This window comes from Lissotriton vulgaris, chromosome 10 (genome assembly GCF_964263255.1).
Source record: "Lissotriton vulgaris chromosome 10, aLisVul1.2, whole genome shotgun sequence".
Lineage (NCBI taxonomy): Eukaryota > Metazoa > Chordata > Amphibia > Caudata > Salamandridae > Lissotriton > Lissotriton vulgaris.
The window spans coordinates 114,444,971-114,458,208 of record NC_141698.1 but is presented as its reverse complement, the minus strand read 5'-3'; positions in this window follow the sequence as shown (position 1 = coordinate 114,458,208).

The window sequence follows — 13,238 nt, the reverse complement described above, 5'->3', positions numbered from 1 at the left end:
TATGAGCTGACGCTCTTGGCTAGTCACGTGCACATCAAGCGATGTAATACCCTAAATCCAGCTACATTGTTACCGATCCCAGTAGAGAAAGACATTCAAGAGCAACATGATTGTTTTCTCCGTACAGAGGAGGAGACAAATGGTAGGATTGATTTAAAAGATACGCCGCTCCAGGACCCAGATGGAATCCTATGGGTGGATGGTTCTTGCTTCAAGCTTCCTAATGGTGAGACGACTGCAGCCTATGCTGTTACCACTTTGCATACAGTTGTAGAGACAGCACGCATTAGGTAGGATTCAGCCCAAGCAGCTGAATTGATAGCTCTGACTAGAGCTTGTTTATTGGCTAAAGGAAAGAGAGTGAATGTGTTTACCGATAGCCAATATGCATTTGGGGTGGCCCACAGTTTTGGCCGCCTTTGGAGGGAAAGAGGATTCTTTACCTCCCACGGTACTAAAATACAGCATGGTCAGTTAGTGAATGACCTTCTAGAATCACTTGCTTTGCCCACTCACATAGCAATTGTAAAGTGTAGTGCGCATAAGAGGATCACTGATGACGTGGGTGAAGGAAACACTTTTGCGGATCTGATAGCGAAAGAGACAGCGAGAGATGTGACGAGTCATATGTATGTTGCTGGACCTGCTAGATGGGTCAGTCAAGGAGGAATGTGTGAGGACACAATAGAAAGTGTGAAAATGATTCAGGAAGAGGATACAGAGAAAGAATTTAGTAAGTGGAGAGATGGTACGGGAATGTTGGATGCAACGGGGTGTTGGATAGAATTGTCGGAATACAAACGTTGGCTGTTAACAGACGCCTATGTACTTCCAGTAGTAACTATGGCGCATGGTCCAGCCCACATTAGTGCGAAAGGAATATGCAAGCTTTTGGCTCCGGTATGGCAGAATGCAGGGATTCCTAAATGTGCAGATAATCTTGCATTGTTGTTTGATGCACAACCCAGGAAGAGGGACACCAAAGCCAGCAGGTCATTTTGCTCCCCCAACGTATCCTTTTGAGGTGTTGCAAATAGACTACATTCACATGGAGATATGCAATAACTTGAAGTATGTCCTTGTGGTGGTGTGCGCCTTTTCTAGATGGATAGAGGCCCACCCCCTAAAGGATAATACTTCTTTGTCTACAGCCAAGGTCCTTCTAAAAGAATACTTCCCGAGGTTTGGTTTACCTCGAATTGTCTGGAGTGACAATGGAAGCGAATTTGTGGGTCAAATCATGCAGAAAGTATGTGCAGGTCTTCGTATTAGGCAGAAATTCCATGCGGCAAACCATCCTCAGTCAGCGGGTTTGGTAGAGTGCTATAATGGCACTCTCAAGCTTAAACTTGCAAAGATACAGGCCAGCACGGGTCTTGCTTGGCCCGATGATTTACCTTTGGCTCTCTTGTCCACCCGAACAGCTGTTCACTCTCGTGTGGGACTTAGCCCGTACGAGATAGTGTTTGGACGCCCAGCGAATGTCTGGGGAGTCCCTAGGCCCAAAAAGTACTCTGACATAGAATACCCAATGTTGGTTGACTATTTGCATGACCTCACCACTAAATTGTGTGTTCTTCATCAGCAGGAACAAGACACCTTGCCGCAGGCTTCCTCAGATCCTGGGCACACCCTCAAACCTGACGACTGGGTATGTTTTAAAAATGTTCAAAGGAAGAGGAATTTGGAACCCCGCTGGCGAGAGCCAAGACAAGTGCTATTGACCACACGTACAGCTGTGAAAGTTGTTGGGAAAAAGAATTGGGTCCATGGTGTGCATTGCAAAAAGGTACCCTTGCCTTTACCTTATAATCAGTGGGTCTGCAAGGGTGGACGGTCATTGTGAAGGAGAGAGAGTCCGTCAGTTTGTACCTTTTAGCGATGCACACCTAGAATGGACTCGGACTGAGAAAGAAGACGATGATGTTTTGCAAGAAGCTGTACCATCGCATCTTAGAATAGATACAACTGATCCAGAGACACTTTTCCAAAACCAGACTGTGCCAAACTAGGACAGATACAATTTGAGGCCTAGAGTGGCCAAAGACATTTGAAACTTTTTCTTTTGTTCCTGAATTACATTTTCATTCTTAAATTGTATTTTTGAATTTTGAATTGTATATATTTTCTTCCCTATGTGATACTGGATTCATTTTATTTTAAGTTGCAGGGTCGTGGTAGGAGACTTGGTTTTTGACCTGAGTAGTGGCAATAGGTCTGCAGGACTTGCAGTGTGATAGGACAGCTAATAACCACAGCTAAGTGAGATAGGAAGATTGCCACGAGCAACACTTTAGAAGATGAATTCCGGTGAATTAAAAAATGATAAAAGAATGAAAATGAGGAAGAAATACTGCACATTATTATTTAGTAGATGTGGCGTAGTGTTATGTGTTTTTAATTTTCTATGTGTTTTATTAGCTTGTGTGGGTTGGGTTACTCACACTTTGCAGCCAACATCTGTTCCTATATCTACCTATCAGCCCATACCTTTTCGTACTACTGCTTCCCCACACCAGTTTCATACGCTACCAGAGCATGAGCAAATTAGGAGAATGGAATATTTAAATAATTCCTTCATTCAATTGTTACACCAGCATCAATTGGTGATCAATACCACCGATTGCTGGGTATGTGGACTTTTACCCCATAATACGGATAGAAAAATGCCAAATTTAGTTCTACCTTTCTCCCTAACAGGATCTGCTTGGGCTTACACCTCTATGTTTGCCAATGCCTATGACAACCAACATCGACATCCTGTTGGTCCGTATAGAGATGGAATTGACGTTAGTCATGACGCACTGATAAAAGGAATAGTGGCTATGTCAAAACATTATAAGAAATGTAATGAATTCCCCACTGACTAACAACAAGCATACATTGACTGGAATGTGACACATTACGTCACTAGTCTTACAGACAGAGCCAAAAGGAAAAGATCCCCACCTATATATACTGTACCCCACCAAGGTCACCTATGTCTCCAAGCAAATGGTCAAAGTCCTAAGGCTCAATTGGGAAAGAGCACTTGTAACATTACATATATCTATACATCCCGAACGTCTCCACCACTGGTAGCGTCTCAAGGGACATATTTCATTTGTCATGACAGAGCCTATACATGGCTACCAGCCGATTTCTCAGGAACTTGTTATATGGCTTTTCTCCTCCCTCCAACATATACAGCTCCTTCGGGACATCACAAGACAAGGTACGGTAGAGGGGTTATTGCTTTGGAAGACACAGTAGGACAAGAAGGAGGCGACTTCCTTAAAGGATTCCTCCCATTTTGGGGCCCTATGGCCAATAGTAGAAATATCAGGCATCGCATTCGTGTTGTTGAAGCAACAATAAATGAAACAGTCAGAGCACTGGGTAATATCACTGCTGAGCTTCAGGCGGACCGCCTTATGACATTACAAAACAGAATGGTGTTAGACATCATTCTTGCAGATCGTGGTCGAGTCTGTAAATTGATCGGATCCAGTTGTTGCAGTTATATACCTGATAATGCCCCTACAGTATACCAGGCCATCTCTAAATTACACCACATTGCTGAGTCCATCCACCAGGTTGAAGGAAATTGGTCTCTGATGGGATTGTTTTGGGGACTACTGTCCACATGGGGATGGAGGGTATTGACTTTTGTTGGAGTAGTTTTGGCCATCATCTTTTCGTGTTGCCTCTGTTTTTCAATGTGGCCCCGCAATCTGTGGTCTTTGTGCCACTATGTGTGTCCCAAGACCCATGTCAAAGAAAACAGAGAATATGAAGATGATGTGGCAGCAACAGCTTGACGACCTCATGACCATCGACATTAATTCAGATTAGCATGAGTCTTTGTGCATTGCCTGCGTAATGGCAAAAGGAGGGTCTGAGGTTCTTTAATTTCGACTCCATCTTACATTCGCCGCCATTTTGCGTTGCATTTACACAGGCTGCTTGATGAACGAAGTGTCTCTGCCCTTTTGGACTGCAACGTGTCAGAAACCACCCTCCGTCCTTGTTTTGAAACCAATCTCAGACACCAGCCGGCCTAACTTATCCTTGTCTGGACTACCTAATCCCTGTATCAACTATCTGTTAGCCTTTAGTATTCTTCTCTTGCCGTATCTTATCTTTTGGCCTTCGCTATTCTCTCCCTGTGTTTTCCCAATTCACAACCTTTCTTTTGAAGTATACAGACATGTCCTGCCATTGCAACACTGAACTATGGGTACCAGTATTGATTAACTCTGGGGGGCTGGATAACACAACATGTAAGCAGAGAGCATTCTGGTTGCACAACACCTTGTTTTCAAACTCTTCTGATTGGCTAAAACTTTGTGCATTGGGTGTAATTTGTACAGATGTATTTTGACTATAAAAGCTTGTGAGCCACAAAGTAAAGTGGCAGTCTCCTGAGAACCTACTTGAGGTACTTCTTGGACAACTGTGCTTAGCTGCAGCTAATAAAACTTGGTTTTCTATACCAACAGAGTATTCCATGTCTCTGTGCAACAAGGCAGGTGAACTCGAAGATTTCAGGCGTGCCCTGCGCCGCCAGACCCAAAGGCACGGTTCTTCAGGGCATGGATCCTAAAATGACAAGGAAATATTTAAGGCTATGCACACAACTCTCTTTGATACACACACCTGCTCACCCTCCACATAAGAGAAGAAACATTATAAATATATATATTTTTATAGTGACTTTACATTCACGAGCCGGTTTTAATGGAATTTAGAACATTCTGCCCACTTGGGCCTGACACCTGTAGCTTCTATGTATCCTGTCTCCATTGAGTCTCACATACTCAATGTTATGTCAGTCGTCAAACCTAGAATAGATGAGTTGTGACTGACTTGCGCTTTACACTAGAGGACTTCCAATAGTTGTACTTTACATGCGCTGCGCCACACATAGATTTGGCCACATTAACCATCCGGGGAACACAGACTCTACCATGTGAGTTAAATTGCACAATTAAACCAGCTCTCGCATTTGTACATAATATAGCCCAAAACCCGCAATATTACTTGTTCTATGTCCATCTATGTCAGAGGGACAATTTTCACATTTCAATTCTTTAATCCCTTAATATTGTTTCAAGTATTGTTGTGCTATTGTAGGAATGATCTATTAACAATGATATTTTATTTTTCCTTTGCTGCATTAATTCTCTTTGTATAAAATAAAATTGCACTGTCATGCAAGTACAGACATATGAGACTTATATCTCTATTGCCCAGCCAAAGGTTGCTGTGACAACCAACAGTGAGTGGTTAGCATAAATGCAGAATATCTAAATGTACCTGATGTAGTGATCAAGGCGGTTCGCCATCGAAACGCGTCTAGGTCGTTGTTGGATTAAACTTCTTTTTGTCATCATCTCACGGAGTTGGTGCCTGTCTTTCGCCGAAGGATTGGTAAAAAAAAAAAATATATATATATATATATGTATATATATATATATATATATATATATATTCACCTTGCAAATTGTTTTAGCAGATTCCAGTCCAGGAACTCTCCCTAGACATTCCCTCAGTTAGAATGCCACTGAATGAAGAACTCAAAGATTTGTGCTCCATGTGTATTCTTTGCAAAGTACATACAACGCAGATTTTTAACTCAAATGAAAGTGAACCAGCACTTCTTTTACACATAAAGGAAAGCGCTCCAGCTTTTCTTGCAAACAGAAATAAATTTGCTCCAGGGCATAATGTCAATATCAATGAAAGCTCTTCAGCGCTTCTTGCAAACACCAAATTAAAGCGCTTCTTTCAACCACCAAAGGAAAGCGGTCCAGCGCTTCTTCCAAACCCTAAAGGAATGCGATCCAGCGCTTCTTTCAAACACCAAAGGAAAACGCTCCCATACATATCCTCCAAATCCATGAACGCTCACCAAGTGGGTAACAGAGAACACACAGCAGCAAACACCAGGGGGTACTCACGGTGTGCGTTGGAAATGTAGTCAGAACATTGTCTACCAGGAAAACAAGGAGTGCGGAAACAGAAGCAATATGAAGCAGTGTCAGGAAGGAGGATGAGGGTTACATGTTCAGTAACCTGGAAGTCCAATCCCGCGTTGCTGACTTCCCAAGAATGCCGGTACCAGAAAAGAATGCCCCTCTAACCCCACACTGGACAATTAGAAGGTTTGCACGTGCGCATCATACATATATCTACACTACAGCACCAGGAGCGGCGGTTAAGTGACATGAACCATGACAGTAATAACAAAGCACTGTTCACTTTACTTTGTCTTGTACAGTTGCTCACTTTATACTGGAAATTTTAGTTATTTATTATAGACTAAGGGCCAGATGTACGACCCTAAATTGCATGCCAAATGGGTTTGCGACCTGTTAGCACATGCAAAATGGCCAAGAAACAATTCCTAAATAGCGAGCAGCAATTTATTTTCGACTCGCTATTTAGGAATTGCGAGTCGCTATTAGGAAGGGGCGTTTGTACTATTATGTCTTAAAGGTGGGTTGGAATATAGAAGCATGGGCATGTCATGAGAATGTTAGTATGTGAACACTGGAATGTTTTGATTCAATCTGAGGTTGTCCTGTACTATGCTGCATGCACATTATACCTCACTAGCAGCCCGTCCCGACGTTGTCCGTGTATGAGATGCTGCCGGCCAGTAGTATATTGTTTTGTAGGATTTCGTTTTGATAGCATTTCTTATCTGTGACAGGCCTGTGAAACGCTCCGATTCACAGTGCACTGCTGATGCACTTAAGAGTGCACGTTCAGTAGTGCGTGAACTCGAGTTTCCCTACTTTATTTTTCCTTGCAATATTATATAGCGCGAACTCGACAACATGGCATAAGCACAATTTACATTACAGAAGAACACATTCATTTGTGGTAGGCACGGGGAGACAAAGTGATTTGCCTGGAGTCACAGGATGTTGAGCTGATGCCGGGATTCAAACGTAGCTTCCCAGCTCTAAGGTTCGCAATTCTAGAACTTATGGCTGGAGGTGTGTCTAAAAGTGTATGTCGGTGCTGGCCATCAATGAGAGAGACCTGTGCATTTTTCAAATGGGTGGTGAAAAAATATGAGTATGTTGCTGGAGATGTGGGCCGCCGTGCCACCAATGTACTTACCGTGGGAGGTAAACACCCATTATTCTGCAACTTTCTTTCCGCATACCATCACTCCGCATACTTTCATTACGAAAGTACCATGACTCCGCAATGCCATTATAACGCATGGCATTACATTTTATATGCTTTTACCATGCATACATTTACAACGAAATTCGTTGTAAATGCATGAATGGTAAAAGCATGTTTTTTTAATGTTTGGATAAGGTAAGTATGGGTATAGGGGTATATGTTTTGGGGTAGTGAGGTATATGTTTTGGGGTGTTTGGGTATTTTAAGGGTTCAGATATAGTTTTGGGTTATGGGGTACAGGGGTAGTTTTAGGGTTTAGGGATAGGTATGGGTTTTGGGGTACATGGGTATTTTTAGGGTTCAGGGCTAGGTTTGGGTTTTGGGGTATAGGGGTATTTTTAGGGTTCAGGGGTAGGTTTGGGTTTAGGGGTACAGGGGTATTTTTAGGGCTCAGGGCTAGGTTTGGGTTTTGGGGTACAGGGGTATTTTAGGGTTCAGGGGTAGGTTTGGGTTTTGGGGAACAGGGGTATTTGTAGGGTTCAGGGGTAGGGTTGGGTTTTGGGGTACAGGGGTATTTTTAGGGTTCAGGGCTAGGTTTGGGTTGTGGGGTACAGGGGTATTTTTAGGGTTCAGGGCTAGGTTTGGGTTTTGAGGTACAGAGGTATTTATATGGTTTAGGGATAGGTTTGGGTTTTGGGGTACAGGGTATATTTATAGGGTTAAGATGGGTTAGTGTTTAAGGGTGTTGGGGTATTTTAAGGAGTAAGGGTGGGTTATGATTATGGGGTGCAGGGGTATTCATAGGGAGCAGGGTGGGATTAGTTTTTAGGGTGTAAAGGGTAATAAAATAAAAGAATAAATAAAAGTAATATAAATAATGCAATTTCAAAGAATAACTGTTTTAATTAAATAAATAAAAATGTGTGTGTGTATATATATATATATATATATATATATATATATATATATATATATATATATATATATATATATATATATATATATATATATATATATATATATATATATTCCATCAACTTGGCTCGTCCTCGTCGACCCCTGGCGCTTCTCGGACCGGTGCAGTATTCCTCGGCAGAGCCCCGCCGAAATTCATCAAAACCAGCTACTTCTCAGGAATGAATACGCACTCGCAGGATCTGTTCTTTCCAAATTTTATTCATTCGCAATTTCCAGCATGATAAGTACCGACGCGTTTCGCCGCCAGACCGGCGGCTTGCTCACGGTTTGGTGGCGAAACGCGTCGGTATTTATCATGCTGGAAATATATATATATATATATATATATATATATATATATATATATATATATATATATATATATATATATATAAATACACATATATACAAACATATATTTGATGTTTTAATAATGTACTTTTACAATGTATATGACTTTACCACACATGCATTTTTGTTATATTTGGCATGCGTGATAAAGTCATATGCGTTGTAAAAGTTTTAGAAATTATGTCTTTGCGGAGTAATAGTTCCGCGTTATAAAATTTGCGGAGTGATGGTATGCAGGATGTTGGTTTGGGGAATATCATCACATATTCCCGGGGGAGGGATAGTCCCTTTCTTGCTATTTCCGTGGAGGCGGGTCTTGTGTCCGGATGTGCGTGGCGCGAGGCCTGTGCGCAACAGAAGTGGAAAATCTCCTGTGTGCGCTTCAGGCCTCACTGGAAGTTAAGGCGAGATTACATTTCCTGTCCAATGACCCCTGTTTGCGCTCCTTCCGGCCCTTGGAAATAGCGCCATGCCTGACCTCCATACAGTAAAGCAGGTGCACGTCACTGGGAGCACGGGGCAAGCACACCTGGAGCTGGAATGTACAGAACCTGGGAAGAAAAAACAATGAAATATTGGGCACAACGCTCGCTTTTTTTTCCCATAATCCCGCGCCCCGAACACGCCCACGCCCCCAGCACACACCCACAGCACACGATATGAGACATGGTATGAAGGGCGGAACGTACCACATGCCCCCAGCGTTTGTCACGCCCCAGCACACGCCCACAGCACAACGAAGACACGCCCACAAGGGACTACTTTGCTGGCACGGTTCTTTTACCTTTTAAATGTATATGGTGGGCGCTGCATAGCCTATGTCCTTCTGCTGCAACTGCCCTTTCCAACGCTGTATTGGGTGTTGTGATTGGTGCTGTGGTTCCTGAGATTACCCGCCTAAAAGGTTTGGGCTCTCTCTTTATTATATTAGTATAGATTACTTAATTAAAGAAATTTCCTAATTCTGTCCTTTAAGTGTGATCACTACACTTAATTTGGCGATGAGCGGGCACCCATTGAGAGGAAGAGAAGGAATTTATACATCCTCTGGCGGATTCCGACTGTGGAAGAACAAAGGCGAGACAAGTTTGAAGCAAATCGCAGATTTATTTCCATTATTCACTGAATATGGTTGTATGTATGGTACGGTGAGATTACTACATCGACCAGTGAGACAACGGTAAATTTCGCCAGCGCTCCTGCTTTAAGTAAGTGTATTCTTTTGCTTCATAGTTACACTTACCAACCGATATCTTCAATGGCAGTCAGCATTTTTCGAATCCCGCACTGTGGGTCCGAGCCTGCCAAGAGTAAATAATTTGCTAACATTCGTGCCAAGAATTTTCAATTCTATTAAGGACACGGAGGCGAGGATTATGCTTCTCATTCTTTTACTGTAACTCACAGCAGCCAATGAAAATACGTATTTTTCATTACAAAACAGTAAACAAACTACATATCCCATCATGACATGTACTTAGGCACGCCCCCTTAGTCCATAAGAGCTCCTTGCGTGCAGCCATCTTCCTCTTTCTTTGAGGCGAACAAGTCCAAAACAACTTGAAAACTTCACAAATCCTCCAACGTGGAAGAAATAACAAACGTCTCAGGATGCATCTCCTGGCAATCTTATACAGTCAGTCTCTTTTTTTGTCTGATCCTGAAATAAAGGAAATGAAACCGTAACCACCGAAAACAACTGGGTGGGCAAGCAGGTATACACATAACTTTGCCGGGGTTGATAATCCTCGCCTCTGTGTCCTTAATAGAATTGAAAATTCTTGGCACGAATGTTAGCAAATTTTTGATTCTATTACAGGACCGGAGGCTTCAGATTATGCTAGTTTAACGCTTATTGAAAACAACAGAGGTAATATCTCCCACCGGCTTATAGTAATATGTCTTAAAAGTGGACTCTGAAGACCAATCTGCACTATGCATAATGTCCTGGATGCTGGAACCCAACATGTATGATTTTGAGGCCATGGAGCCTCTAACAGAATGAGCACCAAATATGGTAATGTCAATGCCTGCTTCTTTCATGATATAACAAAGCCATCTGGCAATGGTGGCAGCCGCCACAGCTCGAAAAGGTTTTTGCAAAGCAATTAACAATTGTGAACAGCCCAGAGGCCTAATGGCCTTTGTGCATTCCTCATACGTCTTTAAACATTGAACTACACACAACTTCTCATTATCATGAAATGCATTGTAATCAATATGACGTGACATTGTCTTTGTGCGTCCTGTAACAGGGCCAGAACTAACGACACGTCCCACAAACCTGTGTACTTGGGTTTTGGGGGGTGGACACTCTAATGCCTTTGAGCAATTTGCAAACTACCGGATGCATGCCAACCGGTTTCCTGTCTACTTGTGCATGTCCCGCAGATATGGCGGACCGGAAGTTATTCACCCATCTATAGGCCAAACCGTCCGCTGCCTTATCCGATAGGAAGTTCAACACATGGGGAAGTTCTGCCCCCACAGGATCCAGGTGTCGTTCCACGCACCAATCCACCCAGTTTTTCCAGGCTGAGGAGTACCGTTTCCTTGTGGATGGTGCCCAAGCCTGCCTGATAAATTCGGAAGTCCTGTTCGAAACACCTGGCAACTGCCACTGCTCCCTGAAAGCCTCCAGGCCATCAGCTGCAGTCTGCCTTCCATTATCAATGGATGTTGCTCTTGATGAGGGCCCTGCAACAGCAGGTCCGACTCTGTCAGAAGTCTGGGGAGATCGCAACTCCATTGTAATAACTTGGGAAACCACGACTGGGACGTCCACCACGGCGTCACCATGACTATCTCCGCCCTCTGTCTGATCACCTGTGACATTACTCTGGGTATCAACATGAAGGGGGGAAAGGCAAACTGAATTCCCTTCGACCAGTCCTGGAGAAATGTATCGGTCGCCTTTGCCAAAGGGTCCGGCCTCCAACTGAAGAACTGGGGTATTTGATAGGTCAGTCTGGAGGCGAAGAGATCCGTCTGGAATGGACCCCAAATCTTCTGTAGCCATTGAAAGACCTCCGGGAGCAACTTCCAGTCGCTGTAGTCCCTGAGGTATCTCGAATTACAATCCGCCACCTGATTGGCCTGGCCCGGCAGATATTCCGCTAATATGGATATTTGATTCGCCAGGCAATAGTGCCAAAAATCTTTGGCTATCTGTACAAGTAGTGACGATCTCGTGCCGCCCAACTTGTTGATGTACCTCACCGCTGACACATTGTCCATGCGAAGGAGGATACAACAAGAGGTCTGCCTCGGGGACAAAGTCCGCACGGCGAACGACCCTGCTAGTAGCTCTAAGCAATTTATATGTAGCGCAAGCTCCTGTGGAGACCACCTGCCACCTGTGGAAATGTCTCCGCAGCGCGCCCCCCAGCCCCAGTGGCTGGCGTCAGATTCGATTATGATCTCTGGCTGCGAGCCGAATATTGCCCGGCCGTTCCAGGCATCTACATGGCCTAGCCACCATTGTAGTTCGGTCCTTACCTCCTGCGAGAGAGGGACGACGTCCGAATACGACAGTCCTTTCTGCAGGTGCCTTATCTTTAACTGTTGCAGGGCCCTGTAGTGCAGAGGGCCCTGGAATATCGCTTGGACCGATGAGGCCAAAATTCCCACTACTCTGGCAATTGCCCTGAGAGTGACCGACTGATTGCTCAGCGACTTCCGGATCTCCTTCTTTAGATCCTTCAGTTTCTCCTTTGGAAGGCACAGCTGTGCCGCCATTGAGTCTATCGTGAACCCCAGGAAGTCTATTACCTGGGTGGGGACCATCACAGATTTCTTCGAATTGATGACAAACCCCAAGTTTTGAAGCAGCGTCGTCGTCTGTTCGAGGTGCTGCTGAAGGATCCTCTGATCTTGTGCCATGATCAGGATGTCGTCCAGGTATATTATGAGATGAATCCCCCTCTCTCTGAGATAAGCCACGACTGGCTTCATTATCTTGGTGAAACACCAAGGAGCCGAGGAGAGCCCGAAAGGCAGAGCCAAATATTCGTACCATGGGCCCTTCCACCTGAACTGGAGGTACCTGCGATGTGGAGGGAAGATTGGGACGGAGAGATAGGCGTCTTTGAGGTCCAATCGGACCATCCAGTCCCCTTCCTGCAGTAAGTCTGTCAAGAGATGGATGCCCTCCATCTTGAAATGATTGTAAGTGATAAACTGGTTGAATTCCCTGAGATTCAGAACCAACCTGTGTCCGCCTCCTTTCTTCTGAACAATGAATATATTGCTGCAAAAGCCGTGAGGCCCCTGATCGGCCGGTGCTATTGCGTGCTTTTGCAGCAATCCCTCGATCTCCTCTTCTATAAAACTGAGATCTAGTTGGGAAAAATGGAGACGTGCAGGGAAACCTGACTGAACAGGACGAGAATAAAACTCCAAGTGAAAGCCCTGTACTGTCTGTAACACCCAGGCGTCCTGTGTAAGCTCTTGCCACTGCCGGAGGCAGTATCACGTCCGACCCCCCAAAGGAAGAAGTGAAAGATCTGCAACTCTCACCTGTGCTCTGCTGGCTTTTGAAGTTTCCTCTATTGTTGTTCAACTGGAAACGATTCCTGTTGTACCTCCTGCGCAAGGGATAGAAGGTCCCTCCTCTGGTTGAATCATAGTCGCTCCTGCCACGACCGTAGTCACCTCTCTGGGAGCCTTGGGGACCACCACAGGCCGACGAGCGACCCCGCCTCGTCCGGCCCTGTTAAAAACACCCTGGCTCAGGGCTCTTTTGATACCTGACTGTGCCTTGTCCAGCGCCGTGAAAGTTCCGACATATTTCGAAATGTCCTTTA